The following is a 22,548-nucleotide window of genomic DNA, read 5'->3' on the forward strand; positions in this document are numbered from 1 at the left end:
TGTATGGTAATTCTGTAACACCCACTGATCTGATTGGATCACAAGATGATGATGTGTTTTGCTACACCTATATATACTCACCATTTGTATACACTCACCTAAAGAATTATTAGGAACACCATACTAATACGGTGTTGGACCCCCTTTTGCCTTCAGAACTGCCTTAATTCTACGTGGCATTTATTCAAAAAGGTGCTGATAGCATTCTTTAGAAATGTTGGCCCATATTGATAGGATAGCATCTTGCAGTTGATGGAGATTTGAGGGATGCTCATCCAGGGCACGAAGCTCCCGTTCCACCACATCCCAAAGATGCTCTATTGGGTTGAGATCTGGTGACTGTGGGGGCCATTTTAGTACAGTGAACTCATTGTCATGTTCAAGAAACCAATTTGAAATGATTCAAGCTTTGTGACATGGTGCATTATCCTGCTGGAAGTAGCCATCAGAGGATGGATACATGTTCTCATTCTGTTTACGCCAAATTCGGACTCTACCATTTGAATGTCTCAACAGAAATCGAGACTCATCAGACCAGGCAACATTTTTCCACTCTTCAACAGTCCAATTTTGGTGAGCTCATGCAAATTGTAGCCTCTTTTTCCTATTTGTAGTGGAGATGAGTGGTACCCGGTGGGGTCTTCTGCTGTTGTAGCCCATCCGCCTCAAGGTTGTGCGTGTTGTGGCTTCACAAATGCTTTGCTGCATACCTCGGTTGTAACGAGTCGTTATTTCGGTCAACGTTGCTCTTCTATCAGCTTGAATCAGTCGGCCCCTTCTGCTCTGACCTCTAGCATCCACAAGGCATTTTTGCCCACAGGACTGCCGCATACTGGATGTTTTTCCCTTTTCACACCATTCTTTGTAAACCCTAGAAATGGTTGTGCGTGAAAATCCCAGTAACTGAGCAGATTGTGATATACTCAGACCAGCCCGTCTGGCACCAACAACCATGTCACGCTCAAAATTGCTTAAATCACCTTTCTTTCCCATTCTGACATTCAGTTTGGAGTTCAGGAGATTGTCTTGACCAGGACCACACCCCTAAATGCATTGAAGCAACTGCCATGTGATTGGTTGACTAGATAATTGCATTAATGAGAAATAGAACAGGTGTTCCTAATAATTCTTTAGGTGAGTGTATATATATGTCCTACTGATTGTCTTATGCTAAGGACTAACTAAGGCTCATTAAATGAATACATACATATTATATATTTTTTCCTTTAATAATCTTTATTATATATTTTCTTGCATCATACAAAACATTGTAACACCTTTAAAATTACAGATACATCAGATACATATATACCACCACCCCTCCCCATTTTCCTTATTTGCTGCAGAAAAAAATAAAAATAAAACTTTTATAACGCCTCCCCGCATTCTCTCACTCCTCACCTCCCGGGGTCCCAGCCCTCAGAAGAAAAAAGCAACCAGAAAAAAAAAAAGAATATCAGAAAAAAGCTTACATTAGCCATAACTTCCATAGTTTTGCAAATCTATTTTTTTTGGGGATATTTACCAAATGGAATTCCTCTCTAGTAAGTACATTGTTAATGAGCCTCTCCCATTCTTTAATCGAGGGGGAAGCCCTACCTCCCCAGTGTCCCATAATACATTTTCTTGCCTGAAAATGGAGTTTGGATGCAATTTCTTGATGTTGGGGGGTATCCAATTTGTCCATCACTCACAATACACCCAAAGCTATTAAAAGAGCTCAGCGGTGAACTAGCAAAACCATTAACAGATTTATTTAACCAATCACTGGCAACAGGAGTCGTCCCAGAAGATTGGAAATTAGCAAATGTTGTGCCCATTCACAAGAAAGGTAGTAGGGAGGAATCGGGCAACTATAGGCCAGTAGGCCTGACATCAATAGTGGGGAAATTAATGGAAACCATACTTAAGGAGAGGATTGTGGAACATCTAAAATCCCATGGATTGAAAGATGAAAAACAGCATGGGTTTACTTCAGGGAGATCATGTCAAACTAATCTTATTGATTTTTTCGATTGGGTGACTAAAATAATAGATGGAGGAGGTGCAGTAGACATTGCTTATCTAGACTTTAGTAAGGCTTTTGATACTGTCCCACATAGAAAGCTTATCAATAAAGTGCAGTCTTTGGGCTTGGACTCCCATATTGTTGAATGGATTAGGGAGTGGCTGAGGGACAGGCAACAGAGGGTTGTAGTCAATGGAGTATATTCAGACCAAGGTCTTGTTACCAGTGGGGTACCTCAGGGATCTGTTCTGGGACCCATATTGTTTAATATCTTTATCAGCGAAATTGCAGAAGACCTCGATGGTAAGGTGTGTCTTTTTGCTGATGACACAAAGATTTGTAACAGGGTTGATGTTCCTGGAGGGATACACCAAATGGAAAAGGACTTAGGAAAACTAGAGGAATGGTCAAAAATATGGCAACTAAAATTTAATGTTGATAAGTGCAAGATAATGCACCTGGGACGTAAAAACCCAAGAGCAGAATATAAAATCAGTGATACAGTCCTAACCTCAGTATCTGAGGAAAGGGATTTAGGGGTCATTATTTCAGAAGACTTAAAGGTAGGCAGACAATGTCATAGAGCAGCAGGAAATGCTAGCAGAATGCTTGGGTGTATAGGGAGAGGAATTACCAGTAGAAAGAGGGAGGTGCTCATGCCGCTCTACAGAGCACTAGTGAGACCTCATTTGGAGTATTGTGCTCAGTACTGGAGACCATATCTCCAGAAGGATATTGATACTTTGGAGAGAATTCAGAGAAAAGCTACTAAACTGGTACATGGATTGCAGGATAAAACTTACCAGGAAAGATTAAAAGACCTTAACATGTATAGCTTGGAAGAAAGACGAGACAGAGGGGATATGATAGAAACTTTTAAATACATAAAGGGAATCAACAAGGTAAAAGAGGAGAGAATATTTAAAAGAAGAAAAACTGCTACAAGAGGACATAGTTTTAAATTAGAGGGGCAAAGGTTTAAAAGTAATATCAGGAAGTATTACTTTACTGAGAGAGTAGTGGATGCATGGAATAGCCTTCCTGCAGAAGTGGTAGCTGCAAATACAGTGGAGGAGTTTAAGCATGCATGGGATAGGCATAAGGCCATCCTTCATATAAGATAGGGCCAGGGGCTATCCATAGTATTTAGTATATTGGGCAGACTGGATGGGCCAAATGGTTCTTATCTGCCGACACATTCTATGTTTCTATGTTTCTATGTAATACACAAATCTCAAATTTATTAGGTATTATAAACTAATGATACTGCTCTATTTTGTCCTTAACCTGTCCCCAGAATTCCTGAATCCTTCTACACGTCCAGAGTATATGGACATCATCCACCCCTATTTCCCCACATTTTAAACAACTAAATACTTTGGGTTTATAATATTTCATAAGTTTCTCAGGGGTATAGTAGAGACGGTTTAGTATATAAAATTGGGTGATCCTATGTGAAAAATTCTTTGAAACCCTATTTTTTTGCTGTATTGCTGATACCCAAAACTCTTCTTGCTGGGGATTTATAACCTCCCTCCATTTATGCATTTGGCTGGAAATTGCTTTTCCCTTAGTCTTTTGATATGACAAACATTCATATATTTTTGACACTAACTTCCCCCTTGCCGTTAATCTAGATATATTGAGCAGCGGCTGCGGAAGGGTCTCTATTTGTGTAGTTTTCCCTACCAGCCTTCGTAATGCACATTTTAACTGTAAATAGAAGAATCTCACTTCTAAATTACCCAATTTATATTCCTTTTTAAGATCTTCATATGCTATTATGTCGCCTTGCTTCCATATCTGGCCCAGTTTATAGACTCCATGTTTCCACCACACTGTCTGCTCGATCATCATCAGATCAGTAAGATGGATATTGCTCCACAGTATGGTGTCCGCATAGAGCCCCACCTGGTTCCACAATTTCCTTGCCTGTCTCCAAACCATGTCCATCAGCTCAAAGAGCAGTATCTTGTTACTACTCTGTTGTCCCAAAATTTCAGCTTCAATTAATTGAAAGATATTACATTTCTCTAGTCTTTTATTTATTCCTGCAATCATAGACTTATATCTTTGCGTATTACTCCACATTATCATGTTTTTTATTTGGCCGAAAATAAAATAAAGTTCCATATCTGGAACTGATAATCCGCCCTCCCTCTCGTGACTGCTTTTATCCTTGTTTTTTTACCTCGCTAGATCAGGTCCATTAATATGCTAGTTATTATTTTAAATATTTTTGGGGGGATTATTATCGGTGAGTTCCATAGGACATAGTTAAGGTATGGTAGCAGGCACATTTTCACCAGGGAGATACGACCTGCCATGGAGACATACAATCTTTTCCATACCTCTGTCTTTTTCTTTATTTCTTTTAACTTTGGGGTCACGTTCAATTAGATATAATCCTTGGGGTTCAGGGTTATTTGAATACCTAAATATTTAACTGGTTCATTAATCTTCATAATTTCCAGTGCACCTGGAATAAAGTCATTCAGAGGATCAATCGGGATGCATGCTGACTTAGACCAATTTATACTAAGCCCAGAATATCCACCATATTGTTTAAAGACCTGAAAAATCTTTGTCAAAGATCTATGTGAGTCAACAAACAGCATAATGTCATCCGCATATAAAGAAATTTTTTCCTTGTATTCACCAAACCTGAAGCCCTCAATTGCTGCATCTTGTCTGATCATATCCGCTAACGGCACCATAGCTATAGCAAAAAGCAGGGGGGAGAGAGGACATCCCTGTCTAACCCCCCTATGGATATGTATGTTATCTGAATATTCCCCATTCAATATCACTTTTGCTGAAATTTCCGTATATAGCAGATTTACTCAGGATATAATTTCTCCAAGTCCCATCTTCTTCAGTGTTGCCATCAAAGAAGGCCATTCTACAGTATCAACCGCCTTTGAGGCATCCAATGTAACAATCAGTCGTTCACCGCATTTTTCGGGCTCAAGCTGGGTGTTCGCAAAGTAGCGCATGACATTATCCGTTGTGGTCTTGCCCGACATGAAGCCCGTCTGATCTTCATGTACCAGACCCGATACCACACTAATAAGTCTAGTTGCCAAAATCTTTGCCAATATTTTATTGTCAGTGTTAATTAACAAAATGGGACGATATGAGTCCGGAAGGGTTGGATCTTTCCCCGGTTTTAGAATCAATGTAATTAATGCCTCTCTCAATGACTCTGGCAATTTCCCTATCTTTCTCGAATCGTTCCACATTGTCAATAGTCTCGGGATTAGTATTTCTTTATATTGAGCATAGACTTCAAACGGGATACCATCTGTTCCTGGGGATTTCTTTTTTGTAATACTAGATAATATTTTGTCCACTTCCAGGGCATTCAAGGGGGCCTCTAGTTTCTCACTTTGCTCTGCTGTTAGCATAGAGATAGTTATTGACTCCAGAAACTGTTGAATTTGGACCGGGTTCTTATTTATCTTAGTATTATATATATCTTTAAAATATTCTTGAAGCAGTTCTATTTTCGCCACGTGTCCAGTGATTTTATTTCCTGATTTATCTAATAGGCAATGTATATAATTATAATTTTTTGTCTGTGTCGCTACTAGGGCCGCTAACTTTTTACCCGGTATATGCGCATAGATATAGTTATCCCTCACATAATTTTCTTTGTGTTGTTCTGCCATTAAGAGTCACTCATCTTCCAGTTTTGAAACTTTCTCTATCCAGACCTCATAATTACTTTCTGTAGGATTGTTAATATAATTATCCTCATGCTTTTCCACCTCTTGTTGCAGTTTAATAATTTTTTTCCTTATCCCTTTCTTGTATATTGCTGTGTTCTTTATAAAAATCCCTCTCATATAGGCCTTCGCAGCCTCCCAAACTATATTAACTGATGCTGAATCATCATTCAACTCCAAAAATTCCCCTATCTCTTTTAAAATCTTATCGTGTATCCCCATTATGTTTATCCACCCTATATTTATGTGTGTCCTCGCAGTTTTTTTTTTTGTGTTTTTATATTTAAAATAATTGGGTTATGGTCCGAGATCCCACGTTGACCGCATTTAACCCCTTCAATTTCCAATACACCTGTATTTGTGAAAACTAAATCAATCCGTGATAAACTCCTATGTGTCTTTGAAAAGCAGTATTTTTTTAAATTTAGGATGTAATACCCTCCAGATATCTATCCAGCCCATTTCTTCCGTGATATCTTTTAATTTAGAACCTGTGCAGACGTTTTGAACCTTACCAACCCTACATTTATCTCTTTTACTATCCATAATATTATTAAAGTCCCCCATAACTAGAAGTGGTTTTTCCCCTACCTTGAGCACAAAGTCATACATTTTTAAAAGGACTTCAATTTTAAAAGGTGGTGGTATTAGCTATTATCCACGGTCTTCCTTCCAGCAAACAATTAATCAGAACATATCGACCCTCCTGATCTTTAACTATTTCCCTTATTTTAATATCAATATCCCGATGTATCAAGACACTCACACCTCTTGCATATGATGAATAAACTGAGTGAAAAGAGTGCTGTATCCATGGTCTAGACAACCCCTGTATCGTTTCACTTGTCAAATGCGTCTCTTGTAAGCAATATATAGCAGGTAGAAATCTGTGTATTGCATCAAAAACCGCCACCCTCTTTGCTCCCCTGCTCAAACCCCTAATATTCCAAGAGATTATTCTCATAAAGACCTATGAAGTTGTCCACCCGATCTTCTGACGTAGCTAGATTCCCCGAGGAGGGGAGGAGAGAAGGCAGGGAAGAAAATAAAAAAAAGAAAAAAAACACAACACAGCAAATACCCTCCCCCATTCCCTCCTGAATGAGCCAGGTTAATTTCTCTCCTGGTTCTCTCTCTTAGCATTTCCCCCTCCCCGCCGGCCCCCAGCCCAATTGCCCCTCAACGTCTTATATTTTATTTAATCCAACTTTGTACAGCATCTGCTTTATCGAAAACCCAGTTTTTACTTTTCCATTCAATCCTAAGTTTAGCCGGGAACATCATCGAGTATTTGACATTATTCTAACGCAAACATTTTTTCACCTCAATAAAACAACCTCTTTCCTTCATTGTTTCTTTTGCATAGTCCGAAAATATCATTACTGTTGCGTCCAAATATTCTAATTTCCCTTTTTTCCTTGATGTACGCAATATCTCAACCTAATCCCTGATTGATAGCAAACTAAAGAGTATGGGTCTCGATCTCATTCCGGGTACCGGTGGCTTAGATGGTATCCTATAGGCCCGTTCCACAGATTTTTTATAATCTGAGATATCCTGGCCCAACTGTTCCATGAGCCATGATTGTAAAAAGGCGCATAGATCTTGCCCCTCCACACCTTCAGGGATTCCAAGACATCTCAGATTGGACCTTCTAGTCCTATTTTCCAGCTCCAGTACTCTATTTTTTAATTACCTATTTTCCTCTTTTAGGGAGTTTTTTTCTTTAACCATTGTCTGCAGGAGGTCCTCAGAGTCAGATGTCCTTTTCTCAATTTCTATCAACCTTTCTTTATATTTTTGGACATCCGCTCTGAGGAGCCCCACAGATTCCCTAATATTTCCAGTCTGGAGAGAGAGAGAGAGATCCTGAATTGCCAAATTGCATTTTTTTATTTCTAGAAATATGTCCTGCTCCTCCTTTGTTGCGGCAATTTCTTCCATCGCTCTCCCCTGTTTGTTAACACTCTCCTCAGACTGGAAACTCGCCTCTAATGTTTTCAGACCAAAGCTTCCCTCTTTAATAGACTCTCCCTTTTGTACTAGAGACCCATCCTCTTTTTTTCTTTTTTGATGGACTAATCTGTCCTCGCATATTGGTCAGGAGTAACTGTTTTGATTTTTCAGTTTTTTTAATCTTTGGGGAGATTGAGGTATTAAGCTCCACCTGTACCCTGCCCTTTTTTCCAGCTCCCTGTCTAGCCATCTCTGGACTTTCTTACTACCTAACCCTTACGCACCTCCTCCACCCACCTTATCTAACAAACCACAATGTTACTAGCTAAATCAATAGCGGGGGAGCATCAGCTTACAGTCCCGTTAAACAACAATACGTCCAACAATTTTCCTTTTGCATACGTATTTTGTTGCCTCTACTAATTCATATAACCATAGTCCACCAGTTTTCGTTCTCCCTCCTAAAGCATACACATACAGTTAATTTCATGACCAAGCTACAGAATTAAACAGCGAACAAAAAAAAACAAAAAAACAAAAAACTGTGGCAAACTCTTAGTTAATAAACATTTGTTAAAGAGTTAGTTCATAACATCCGTGGCAACTTATAGTTAATCAGTTCTATTGGCCAGTCTCTTCATGCCAGTTTATATCAGAGAAAACAATGATAAAGTCTTAATTAGTAGTGCAGTATAGTATGGTTAGTTAGTTAAAAAAACTCTCATAGTTATGGTGGTAGCAGTCTAAAATGATTGATAGCTTAGAGGTCAGTAGCAGTCACTCAGTTAATTAGGTTAGTTGGATTAGTTCATGTTATCAATTCTTTCAAGCCATTTCCTGTGTAGCGCTGTATATCAAATAACAGATCTCACTTATTGTATCTGAAGGGTTAAATGGAATTAGCTGTATGATCTGTATGAAGGACAGGAGGTTGGGTGACATCATATTAAAGGGTGACTATATTTACATTGACCTTCTGTCTGTATAAGGAACTGCTCCTAGTCAGCATCATTGTAATGAGAGCTGCAGCTATTCTTGTATGTATGGATGGATGTATATAAGCCCTCTACAGCAAGAAATAAATAGAACTGTTACTGACATCATACTGCATTTGTCACTGACAAGTTCTCCAGACGTCTGTCTTCAGGGACAAAGGAAGGAATCAAGGTGCATTGAGAAAGAAATTACACTTTCAGTTGGGGGATCGTCCGCGAAGTAGAAAATACAGGAATTCGGTAAGTAACGGAACATTCCTGTCTGACGACTGGGGACATTCCGATGCTTTCCGTAAAATTTTCTGTTGCTTCTATTTTGAATCCGCTTGAGACGCTCTGAAAGTATTGGAAACTATCTTTCGGCAAGATTGAATGCAAACAAATGGTGTCTATATATGAGGATTGTGTTGAACAGACTCCTGGCTACTGAGACTGGACTTGGTGGAAGACAGGGTGGTGCTTAACCGACTAGAAGCATTATCTGCTGCAATCCAACTGACCACCTGGTCGCACTGGTCTGACTTCAAGAGTGGTGTCCTGCACTGCCCTGCAAACTGTGACATGAAGCTAGGTATCGTGGATGATTGTTTTTCTTTTGCTCTGGCAGCAGGCACAGAATAAAAAATAAATAAATCATTAAATCAAATTGTATGATTTTTTAAGAATTTATTTGTCTTGCACTGCTGAACATAAGTATTTGAACACCTGAAAAAATCAGTGTTAATATTTGGTACAGAAGTCTTTGTTTGCAATTACAGAGGTCAAATGTTTCCTGTAGTTCTTGACCAGGTTTGCACACACTGCAACAGGGATTTTGGCCCACTCCTCCACTCAGATCTCCTCTCGATCTCTCAGGTTTCGGGGCTGTCGCTGAGCAACACAGAGTTTCAGCTTCCTCCAAAGATGTTCTATTGGATTTAGGTCTGGAGACTGACTAGGCCACTCCAGAACCTTCTTACGGAGCCACTCCTTGGTTATCCTGGCTGTGTGCTTCGGGTTGTTGTCATGTTGGAAGACCCAGCCACGACCCATCTTCAATGCTCTGACTGAGGGAAGGAGGTTGTTGCTCAAAATCTCACAATAAATGGCCCTATTCATCCTCTCCTTAATACAGTGCAGTCGTCCTGTACCCTTGGCAGAAAAGCACCATCAAAGCATGATTTTACCACCCCATGCTTCACAGTAGGGATGGTGTTCTTGGGATGCATCTCATCCTTCTTTTTCCTCCAAACACGAGGAGTAAAGTTTAGACCAAAAAGTTCTACTTTGGTCTCATCTGACAACATGATTTTCTCCCATGCCTCCTCTGGATCATCCAGATGGTCATTGGCAAACTTCAGACGGGCCTGGACATGTGATGACTTGAGTAAGGGAACCTTCCGTGCAATGCATGATTTGAAACCATGATAGCGTAGTGTTCTACCGACAGTGACTTTTGAAACTGTGGTCCCAGCTCTCTTCATGTCATTGACCAGCTCCTCCTAGTTCTGGGCTGATTCCTCACCTTTCTTATCATCAGTGATACCCCACAAGGTGAGATCTTGCATGGAGCCCCAGTCTGAGGGAGACTGACAGTCGTCTTTAGCCTCTTTCATTTTCGAACACTTGCTCCAACAGTTGATATATTTTCACCAAGCTGCTTGGCAATTGCCCCGTAGCCCTTTCCAGCCTTGTGAAGATCCACAATTTTGTCTCTGGTGTCTTTTGACAGCTCTTTGGTCTTGCCCATGGTAGCAGTTGGCATCTGACTGACTGTGGGGTGGACAGGGGTCTGTAAAGAGCTCAGACAGGTGCTGCTAAGTTAGATTAATGAGTGGAGTAGAGGTGGACTTTTTAAAGGCACAGTAACAGGTCTTTGAGAGCCAGAATTCTTGCTGTTTCTCAGGTGTTCAAATACTTATGTTCAGAAGTACAAGACAAATAAATTCTTAAAAAATCATACAATGTGATTTCCTGAATTTCTTTTTTAAATTCTGCCTCTCAGAGTGGGAATGCACCTACAATGTGAATTTCAAACCCCTCCATGATTTCTAAGTGGGAGAACTTGCAAAATCGCAGGGTATTCAAATACTTCTGTTCCTCACTGCATGCTTAAAAGTATGTGACACGTACAGTAGCATAGGATTTGGAAGTGTATGCGCAAAACAAATTTACAAAGGCGGACACCGTCTACAGAAAAAGTACACTGGATGTCACTGAAATTTTAGGAATGCTCACACTTTACACAGGAGATGTGGCGCGAATAATTTAACTGTCCGCAGCGGCCTATTACACGGTATTTAGCACAGGATGTACTAAAAATCTATATTGCTGCTGTCACACACAATAGTCCTAAGGACTTTTGGGTCTCTGAAAAGTTTTTTGTATAAAAATCTTCGTATTACACTCCCTACACTGTCTGTCCCTTCCTATGCACAGCTCTCCCTAACACTGAGCAATTTAGTGCAGGCTGCACTACAAACATATATTGCTGCTGTCACACACAATAGTCCTTACAAGGACTTTTGGGTCTCTGAAACGTTTTTGTGCAAAAAAAATTCAATTTCACTACTTACACTCTCTTGTCCCTTCCTATGCTCAGCTCTACCCTGACTATGAATGAGCCGAACATGCGTCATTGGGTGCTATATAGCACCTGATGATGAGTTCAGGCCAGCCAATCACTGTAATGCCAGCGAGGGCATTACAGTGAGGGCAGTACTTACCTGCACGTTTATTGGCTGCGTAGCAGAGCATGCTACGATCATCACTATTGCTCACCCTTTGTGATTTTACTAAAACAAAAAGTGAAAAACTGCAGTTGCATTCCCCTCCTCCTCTGTGAAGGAGCAGTGGGTCAGAGGTTAGTGCAAGGACCAATGCATCTGACCATTCCAATCACATTAACAACCAATAAAAATTCCAAGGCCTCTACAGATTGATGTTCAGTCTTTTGCAAAGTTCTCAGATTTGCTCTTTATTTTATGACATTTCTGTAAAGCTTGTTTTTTAGCAGAAAGGTTAATATCTTGAACCCATGTGAAATTGTTGGTATATAGCATCAGCGTGAAAAAAAGATAATTAATTGGAAGACAGTTCAAAAGAAGATAATTTAAAGGGAACTTGTCACCTAGAAAATGCATATTAAACAACCAGCAGTACCTTATTGCAGCCTGTAGCATAATTATAAAGGTGTCTGTGTCTTTTTTGTGCAATGCGGCAAAGGTCTAAAAAAAGACTTTTATTCAACTGACCACGCTATGTAAACGATAGTCTTGAAGTCAAAGGGGCAGCGGCCTTCTCGCCTGAAGTCAAGCGTGCCCTGTCCCATTTTCCTCCCCTTAGCGTTTCATTGATAGGATTTCCTTCACTACTGGACGCATGAATGTAGTCATGCGCGTGCGCTGTGTCCCTGCAATACCGGCGCCTGGGCTGTGCATGTTCCACTTCGCTATAAGATATTGTTCAAAAGCTCAATGCTCAGGCACACGAGAGCCTGGGCATGCGCAAGACTACATTTAAGCAACCGGCAGTGAAGGAATCGGGTATCCTATCAATCAAACACTTTGGGGAGGTAAAGGAGGCGGGGCGCGCTTGACATCAGGCGAGAAAGCCGCTGCCCCCTTGACTTCAAGACTGTCGTTTACATAGCGTGGCCTGTTGAATAAAAGTATTTTTTCAGACTTTTGCCGCATTGCACAGAAAAGACACAGACACCTTTATATTTTCTAGGTGACAGGTTCCCTTTAAAACCTTGCAATTCCTTTATACTTTGGGTGTCTGGGGGATCGAATAGAAACAAGATTTTTTTATGTACATAAGTATTGATGTACTTAAATAAATGCAATTTTATAGATTTTTTTTCCTCGAAATATATTGTCGTTATGCGGCTGGAGAAACTGGTTTGCTTAAAGAGTTTCTTCAGCTCTGAAGGGAAGCATACTGTACTTACCTGCTCCCTGCTATTCAGTTCTGCATCCTTCAGTTTACCGTGCTCCAGTCCCCAGCTTGTCAATCTCCAGAGGAGACAAAGATCCCATATACCACTGCAGCCAAAGACTGGCAACAATGATGTGTCCCCCAAAGGGGTACATGACTCAGCCACAGGGGCGTACATAGAAATCATGGGGCCCCATAGCACAAATCAGAATTGCCCCCCCCCCCCCCCCCCCCCAATAAAAAGTTTAATTATTAAAGCTGATTAGTGAAGGTGCGGGGTACATTAGGAGCTAAATAAAAGGTTAGGCTGTGGTCACGTTTTTGCCATCCATTTTTACTTATATGTTGGGGGGATAAAAAAGTGCTGCACCCTATGCTTTTCTATCCTGCAGAGTCCAGTAGAAAAACCGTATAGGTTAACATATACATTTTTCTTTCAAACTCTATGATGAAGGATGCCACTGTATGTATACATGAAACGGATAGAAAAAACGGGACATGAACTCGGCCTTACCCTTTAAGTTTTATTTATTTTATGATAGGTGTAAATCAGAGGAGAGCCTATAGGGTTAATTACTGCAGCAGAACTGTCCACATTGGTCAATGTGACCCCTGGGACAGATCTTCTGCAGGTCCACAGCATTAGATCTCTGTCTCACAGCTCAACTTCTCCCTTTGTTATTAACAGGGAGCAGTGCTGAGCAAATTTAGTCATGTCCCATCCTTCACTCAGAGGTAGTCTATCTGGAGCATCCAGCACAAGCCACAGGTCCCATAAGAAAGAATACATATGCACTACAGTGAGCAGAGCTGAGGCTCTTGTCTGATCCTAACAGCTCTAAGTACAGTCAACCTGCCGCAGCAAACAGCCCGTCTTCCTGTCAGCTCTATCATGCAGAGCGCTTCTGCTTCCTTCTGCCCTCTCACACAGCCTAGGAGTAGTGAAGGCAGTGCTGGGGGTTAACAAGCAAAGAGAAGGGCAGGACGACCCAGAGGAGGGTCAGCATGTGGGACATCACTGCTGAAAAAAGTAAATACAGGGCTGGTACTACCCTGCTGCTAGCTGTGGGAGCAAACTTCCACCAAAGACCTCACAGATGGGCGGGCACATCAGGCAGTGAGCTGCTTCCTGATTGGAGGAATCAGCTGCTCACTCTCGCTGCTCCTTCCCTCCTTCCAGCCTGCTGTGTATAATGCCAAATGAAAATGTAAATATGTAATGGCACTGGGGCGTTTGGGGTGGCAATGTACACCCCTCATTGACACTGGGCCCAGGGCTGCCGACCCAAACGCCCCATTGCCAGTATTTATCTCTCTACTGTTAACTAATGCAGCGTGTGTTCAGGTCGGAAAGGGGGCGGAGCCATGCAGCCTGGCCGGGCCCCCTAACCTCACGGGCCCCATAGCCAGTGCGTGGTCTGCCTATATTGACGGTACGCCACTGCTCAGCCATATGCAGCATGGGAGAACATCACTGTTGCGGGCAGTGATCGGCTACAACAGCAGCTATAAACTCCATCCAATCCGGGTCTTGACAAGCAAGGAACAGAAGTATGTGGAAATGAGCTACCGGCAGTTCGTGATAAGGAGACATCAGAGCAGTCAGATGAGGAGAAAGATGAAGTAAGTATATGACCCATAAGTACATTGCCCATTAGCAGACAGGATTTCTCTGCCTGTCACACAACACACCATTCCATAATCCACACACTCACATCAAAGCTGTGAAGTTCCTCAGTATATGTAACTAATAACAAGTTACGGACTGTTCAGATAAGTGATGTAAAACTAGTTTTTGCTCCGGCCTGTGAACATAGACACCTTTTTATACAGACCGCTGACAGATGATGTCTGCATCCTGCCTGTTTTTCTTGCAGATCCACTCACTTACAGTAAGTGAATGAATATAGAGGAAAAATCAGAGCTGGATGGTGCATGCTATGATTTCTCTAATCATAGCATGCAAGACTTGTGCATTGGGTTTTTATTCTACTTGCTGCTATGTTAGGGTGAGATATTTTAAAGAGGACCTTTCACCTTTAATAGCTTCATGCATTCCCTATGTAATAACAATTGTGGACCATCTATTCTTGTGACTGGATGTTGTGCTATTCCTTTATTATTTCTACTAGAAGTTCTGAATGTATTGCCAGCAGTCTGCAGTAAGGACATAATAGGGCTGGGGGGGGGGGTGTACCTGCACAGTCCTGAAATGGCAGCATTGATTGGATAGACTGGTTACCTCCCCTCTGTACCCTTACTGTAGACTGCTAGCAATTTATTCATAACTTCTAACAGAAATAATAAAGGAATGGCAAGAACATAAAGTCATAAGAATAGAGGCTCCAGAATTGTTATTACACGGGGAATGCATGAAGCCATTAAAACAGGCGTGTCAGGAGTGGTGAAAGGTCCTCTTTAACTACAAAGTCAAAATTGCATGAAAAAGGCGTTTAAAACCGTACTCAGTTTTACCAGGCTTGCAGCGGTTTTGTCATGTGGTTATTTGCCATGCATTTTTTCCAGGTTATAAATGTAACATAAGTGTATTTCATTTGTATAAACTGCTTTGCCAATAACCATATCACAAGATTCACAAAAGCACAGCAATCACAGTACAACCAAGGGCGTTTAGAAAAGTGTTTTTTTCTTCATGGTCAAAATCATTTTATGTAGCTACTATATAACTTCATGTCAATAGGCAGCTTTAGTCGATCTAATAGGGCATGTGAGCTCTAAATATGCCATGGGCAGCATAAAAACTGTAAATACAGATCTGCATATGCCTACAGTGAAATTTACAATATTGCCACATAATTACCAATGTGTGTACAGAATGTGCATGTTTGGAAAATGGAAGTTTGCCGTGAATGTTATATCTCTTCTCTTAGGGTGGGTTCACACTAGCGTTAGGGATTCCGTTATGACTTTCTGTTATAACATGGAATAACCAAGTCAGGGGGCACACCACATAATAAACGGAGTGCAAAAGGCGGTGAAAGGGAACATTAAACGGTATTGACCCAAGAGAGAGTCACTAGAACCACCTTATAAATGCACATCCGACAACAATTACGTATCAAAAATATCTAAAGTTTAATAGACACACCAACAGACACATTAAAAAATTGTATACAATTAAAGCAAAGTGCGGTATGCAATGAATATGTAACCAGCACATACAGGTCCACTGAGTAGCCAAGACATAGGCAAAAATAATATACCAGCATATACAGATTACAATGTAAAGTATAAAGCAAATGTAACATAAGGTGAGACCTCCTAAAAGTACAGACAGACCTAAAATAGGGTCACAATCAAAGAGCCAAACCTACATGAAAAGCTGGTGCAGTGGACCTGAGAAATGAGAAAGCGCCCAACGCGTATCGCCGGAGCAATCCGGCTTCCTCAGGGTTATAACGGAAAATAACGAAATTCATAAGGCGGAAGCCTTTTTTTTGCATTCTGTCTGGGCATTCCATTATTTTCCGTTATAACCATGTGTCTAACGGAAACCCATAACGGAATCCCTAACGCTAGTGTGAACCCACTCTTACTGAAAGAGAAGAGAGGGTGGTTATTAGAAGAAATCAAATCTCCTGTACCAAATGCCTCTGTCTCAGAAATATCACTATAAGCTGCGACAGATGGAATATAGGATTTGTTTTATAAATCTGTCCAGTTTCAAAGTCTTTGCTTTCGCAGATGCATAATTTTTTTAATCAAAAAATACAGAGGCAGGGTGGGTTGCTTTTCTTCCAGACTACTTAGCAAAAAACATTTGGCAAAAAAAAAATTAAAGACAATAAGTAATCCAAACATGAGCCATGATCATTATCTTTATGCATTATATGTTTTAGTAGAAGAATTTGAAAAATTTCCCTCAACTCCAAAAATATTATCAACTTAAGTACCTATTTTTATTTGAGACACAGTCAAGCTGTCTTCAATTTTTACAGACTATCTGTGAATTTGCTTTGGTTTAATGAGGTAGAAATAAAATCTAATATCAGGACCAGGTTGAGGTAGGCAGGGGTGGGTGACATCCAATGACATCACCCCATATCAAGCAAGGAGTCACAATCTTAAAAAACAAAGAAGAGATTTACAAAAACTGGTGTAAAGGCAAACTGGTTTAGTTGCCCATAGCAACCAATCAGATTCCACCTTTCACTTTTCAGAGCTCCTTTGGAAAATTAAAGGTGGAATCTGATTGGTTGCTATGGACAACTAAGCCAGTTTTCCTTAGAACCAGTTTGATAACTCCCCCACCACCACCACCCAAAAAAAATAAAAATGTATTAACTGCCATTGGATTGTGCTTTTCTCCTTACCAGGATTCACAGACATTAGAGGTTAGCGTGCTCAGTGCTCTGTCAGTGCCCAGCCTCAGAACTGTGCTGCTCTTACTTTTAATATACCAGGGCAACAGAAAAAAAAAGCACAATTGATCAGTGGTACATGGTACACTCTTTTTCTGGTGCCTGTATGCAACACTACTGTCCATGCATATTTAAGATAATCCTCCCCCTTTGTCACAGAAAGATAAAAATCTGACACCATTCAAAAAAAAATACCAAGGGAAGGGAGGTTGGTTATGACTAGAGATGAGCGAATTTCCACTTATGAAATTTGTTTGCTATTCAATTACTGGTAAAAGCAGAATTGAGTTATGGATTCCGTTACCACGGACTATAACGCAATTCTATGACGAAATGCATAACGGAATGCCTTTAGAGACATTCCGTTATTCAATCCGTCATAATAGAAGTCTATGGGCTGCATAACGAATCCGTCCCGTTTCCGTTATGCAGGAGAGGACTCCCCTGCACAACGGAAACGGGACGGATCCGTTATGCAGCCCATCGACTTCTATTATGACGGAATGAATAACTGAATGCTTCTAAAGGCATTCCGTTTTGCATTCCGTCATAGAATTGTGTTATGGTCCGTGGTAGCGGAATCCATAACGCAATTCTGCTTTTACCAGTAAACGAATCGCAAATGAATTCACTCATCTCCGCTAGAGTACAGTGTGCAAATGATCTGGGTTGGTTTGGCAGAATTGAAGGAAAAAATCTCAGTGAAGTGATCCAGTGGTATTCTATGCCTTGGGGCATCAACTAATCAATTCGTTCATCTTTACATACAGTAGGATACATCCTGCACATGTATATCAAACCCCAAGTAGATATGGTGGTAGAGTTTGTCAACAGTATCTCACAAAAGTGAGTACACCCCTCATATTTTTAAAATATTTTATTATATCTTTTTATGGGACAGCACTGAAGATATGACACTTTGATACAATGTAAAGTAGTCAGTGTACAGCTTGTATGGCAGTGTAAATTTGGGGTGACCTCAAAATAATTCAACACATAGCCATTAATGTCTAAACCGCTGGCAACAAAAGTGAGTACACCCCTAAGTGAAAATGGCCAAATTGTGCCAAAAGTATCAATATTTTGTGTGGCCACCATTATTTTCCAGCACTGCCTTAACTCTCTTGGACATGGAGTTCATTAGAAATTCACAGGTTACCACTGGAATCCTCTTTCACTCCTGCTTCACGACATCACAGAGATGGTGGATGTTAGAGACCTTGCGCTTCTCAACCTTCCGTTTGAGGATGCCCCACAGATGCTCAATAGGGTTTAAGTCTGCAGACATGCTTGGCCAGTCCAGTACCTTTAGCCTCAGTTTCTTTAGCAAGGCAGTGGTCATCTTGGAGGTGTTTTTGGGGTCATTATCATGTTGGAATACTGCCCTGTGGCTTAGTTTCCGAAGGGAGGGGATCATGCTCTGCTTCAGTATGTCACAGTACATGTTGGCATTCATGGGTCCCTCAATGAACTGTAGCTCCCCACAGACGGCAGCACTCATGCAGCCCCAAACCATGACACTCTCACCACCATGTTTGACTGTAAGCAAGATACACTTGTCTTTGTACTTCTCACCTGGTTGCTGCCACATATGCTTGACACCATCTGAACCAAATACGTTTATCTTGGTCTCATCAGACCACAGGACATGCTTCCAGTAATCTATGTCCTTAGTTTGCTTGTCTTCAGCAAACTGTTTGCAGCTTTTCTAGTGCATCATCTTTAGAAGAGGCTTCCTTCTGGGACGACAGCGATGCAGACCAATTTGATGCAGTGTGCAGCGTGTGGTCTGAGCACTGACAGGCTGACCCCCACCCCTTTAACCTCTGCAGCAATGCTGGCAGCACTCATACGTCTATTTTGAAAAGACAACCGCTGAATATGAGGCTGAGCATGTGCAATTGTAAGATTGAGAAACAGCTCCCATTGTTTGAACACAGTTTATGTGTGGATTAAATTAAATGTTCTGAACAGAGGTTCTGCTGTTTGGCTACAAGATGCTGCTGTTTCTTATGCACAGCTGACTAACTGCATATATATTTCAATATCTTTAAGAGGTGTGGTTTTCTCAGAGCATGGAGAAGGACCAGCCATCTTAGGAGCAAGCTGAGAGCTGAGGAACTGTGTGTGAGCAGAGAAGATAATGGATCCAGGAGTGAGAGGACCTCCTCCGTGACCACAGCTGCAGCTGAGGGAAGCTGATCATTGTCCAAGACCAAGATCCTGTCTGGGGAAAGGAGGATTGTTACCAGGAAGGCTGACAAGAGCTAAGGAACAAGCTCCATACCCTGTGGGACCTCAAGACAGGAGCGTCATCAGGCTGACGGCTGCCAATAACAGGGTGATGGACGTCCGAGGGATAGTCTGGATGCGGGTCCGACTGTTTGGGCAAGACATCAGCAAGAATGGGGTCGTGCTGGTGGACCATTCATCCCAGAAAGGAATGGACGTGACACTAGGTATGAATGTGCTGAGAGACCTAGACCAGGGATGGGCAAACTGCGGCTCTCCAGCTGTTGTAAAACTACAACTCTCAGAGCCGCAGTCTGCCCATCCCTGACCTAGACCATCAACTCTATGCCAAAGAAGGGCCAAAGTATTGGCAACAAGCCCCCACGCTCCAGCCACCCCAGAAGGTTTTACAGCAGATGGTGAGGAGCTGTAATGTACAAAAGAGCAACATGTCCAGTCAGCCCATTGGACACGTGAAGGTGCCGTGAAGGACCCCAGTGAAGATCCCACCTCGACAAGAACAAATATTGACTCTGCCGCTGGGGGCTGGAGGACTGGAGGTTCTGATCGAGCCCGCTTACCAAGAGGAAACGCAGACTCGCCCACTGGTAGCCTGGGGCCTCGCTATTGTGAAAGATGGAAGTGTGCCTGTACACTGCCTCAACATTGAATACTGCAAGTTACCCATTCCTGGGAATACCTTGCTGGCTTCACGCTACAGCCAGATAGAAGATCAGCCTGGACCTATGCTGTAGAGGTCCATCTAAGGGAGACCCCCAACAGCGGAGTGGAACGGTCGAGTGATCATGGCCCGGATGGGGGTGGACTGCAAGACCCTGACTCCAGGACAACAGAAGTTGCTGGAATACACCCTTTGGGAATTTCAGGAACCGTTCTCAAGACATGACGAGTAATTTTGGTGTGCCTCCGCCATTGAGCACGAAATCCACGCCGGCGATGCTGCACCAATCAGGGAACGTTACCGACAAATCCTGCCTAAAATGTACCAGAAGGTGAAGGACATGGTGGCCAGTATGTTGGAAAACCAGGTGATCCAGGAGAGTAAAAGTCCTTGGGAAGCTCCAGTAGTCTTGGTGTGGAAGAAAGATGGGAGTCTCCAGTTCTGCGTGGATTATTGGAAGCTGAATGCCCAGACCGTCCGGGATGCCTACCCCCTTCCGCAAATTGAGGAGTCATTGTCCGCCCGAGTCATACAAAGTTCTTCTCGGCTCTTGATCTGATCTGGCCAGTGGGTATTGGCAGGTACCGGTGGCCAAGAAGGACAAAGCAAAGATGGCCTTCATTCTAGCTATGGGACTCTACAAGTTCAACCGGATGCCATCGGCCTTTCTAATGCCCCAGCAACATTCCAGCGGTTGATGGAGCACTGTCTGGGAGATCTCAACTTCGAGTCGGTATTAATATACCTGGACGACATAGTAGTATTTGGGGCCTCCTTTGAGGATCACCTCCAAAAGCTGTGACAGGTCCTAAGACGGCTGCGAGACCATGGGCTCAAGATCAAGGCCAAGAAGTGCCAACTGTTTCGAAAGCAGATAAAGTATTTGGGACATTTGGTCAACCAGGAGGGGGTAAAGCTGGACCCCAGCAAGGTGGAGGCAATCCAGAAGTGGCCCCGGCCGAGTACACTACGAGAGGTGCGGGCAATCGTGGGACTTACCAGCTACTACAGGAGGTTTAGACCCAAATTTGCTCATTTGGTGAGCCCATTAAACGAGTTATAAAGGAACACTGCGGGGGGCCCAAATAATCGTCCCATCAAATGGGGACCCCGACAACACGAGGCTTTTAAAGCAGTGAAAGAGGCGCTGACCAGTGCCCTGATTCTGGCTTATGCGCGGTTCGACACCCCATTCCTGCTGTACACTGACGGAAGTCTACAAGGTCTGGGGGACGTGTTATCCCAAGTCCAAGATGGACGTGAGAGAGTCATTGCCTATGTCAGCTGGTCTCTGAGGGAGTCAGAGAGCAACCCTGACAACTATAGCTCCTTTAAACTGGAACTACTGGCACTGGTGTGGGCCATGACCCAAAGGCTTGCGGTGTACCTGACAGGTGTAGAGGTGAGCATGATGATGGACAGCAACCCGTTAGCACATCTGGAGAATGCCAAGCTCGGTGTGCTTGAGCAGAGGTGGTTGGCTCGCCTTTCTAAGTACCATTACTTCATCAAGTTCCGGTCAGGTAGAGAGAACGGCAGCGCCGATGCACTCTCCCGAGTGCCTGTAGGGTTGTCGACTCAGAGTGCAGATAAAAAGCTAGAGTACCTCCTGACGAAGCCTACGTGGCGAATCACGTGTTGAGGTCGAAGCAGTGGGGGAACCGTGTCACCATTTTTCAGCAGCAACATGGGTAGGTAACATGGTATCTGGATTAGGGTGGGACTAGTGATTTACAGTTATTGTTATATGCCATCTTTATGAGTAGTATTGCACCGTCCAATTATACCCTACAGCATCCATTGCTTGGACGCTGTGAATAAGAGCTAGGTAGTTGTTCAACACTAGGGGACAGCAATTGCACCCGCAATTACTTCAACATTCACAGCTTCTGTTAATTGTCTGTTACCTGCTGTATATGGTCACATTATCCCCCATTGTGATTCTCCACATTGCAGAGCTATTTTGTGGCCCAGTCTCCATGTTCTGTCCCTTTTGAGTCTCACCTGTAATGTTCATGTCAGTGGTGTAGGGATCGCCATAGCAACCATAGCAGTGGCTATGGGGCCCAGTCCGGACCACATTCAGTTTTTTTTTTTTTTTTTAACACACACAGACACTACACACAGGCAGCCAGGCAGTGGCGTAACTACCGGGGAAGCAGCTGCTTCGGGGCCCGACAGTTTATTTTCAAGTTAGTTAAATATTGATTCTTGTCTTAATGTTCAGGGCCCCTTCACAGCAGCAGTCTTAATGCTCAGGCCCCCTCGCTAATGTGATCTAATCTTACTGTATTCTAAAGTATCCTGATGTGTCTGGGATTCGAACCTCCAATGTATCAGAGGGAAAGCATTTACCCTCACAGCCATAAAGGAGGCATTGCAACTGATTGAAAAAATATGAGACTTCTACTGTTATAGCTGGCTAAGTGTACATTTATACACATGACAGCTGCCCCAACACACCCAGCACTGCTATATCTCTATTTGTGGTCGTGGCTAAAATACGAACTTGGGCAGCGCGCCTGCCTAGAACCTAACCGGCTGGTGTGTGCCTGGAGCCGGGTATGAGAGCAGCCTAAAAGGGGGCTGCCCTAAGGAGGACCCTTGGAATGAAGGGGGTGGGTGGGTCCATGAACCGGAACGCCTA

Source organism: Bufo bufo, chromosome 4, assembly GCF_905171765.1.
Source record: "Bufo bufo chromosome 4, aBufBuf1.1, whole genome shotgun sequence".
NCBI classification, from domain to species: Eukaryota; Metazoa; Chordata; class Amphibia; order Anura; family Bufonidae; genus Bufo; species Bufo bufo.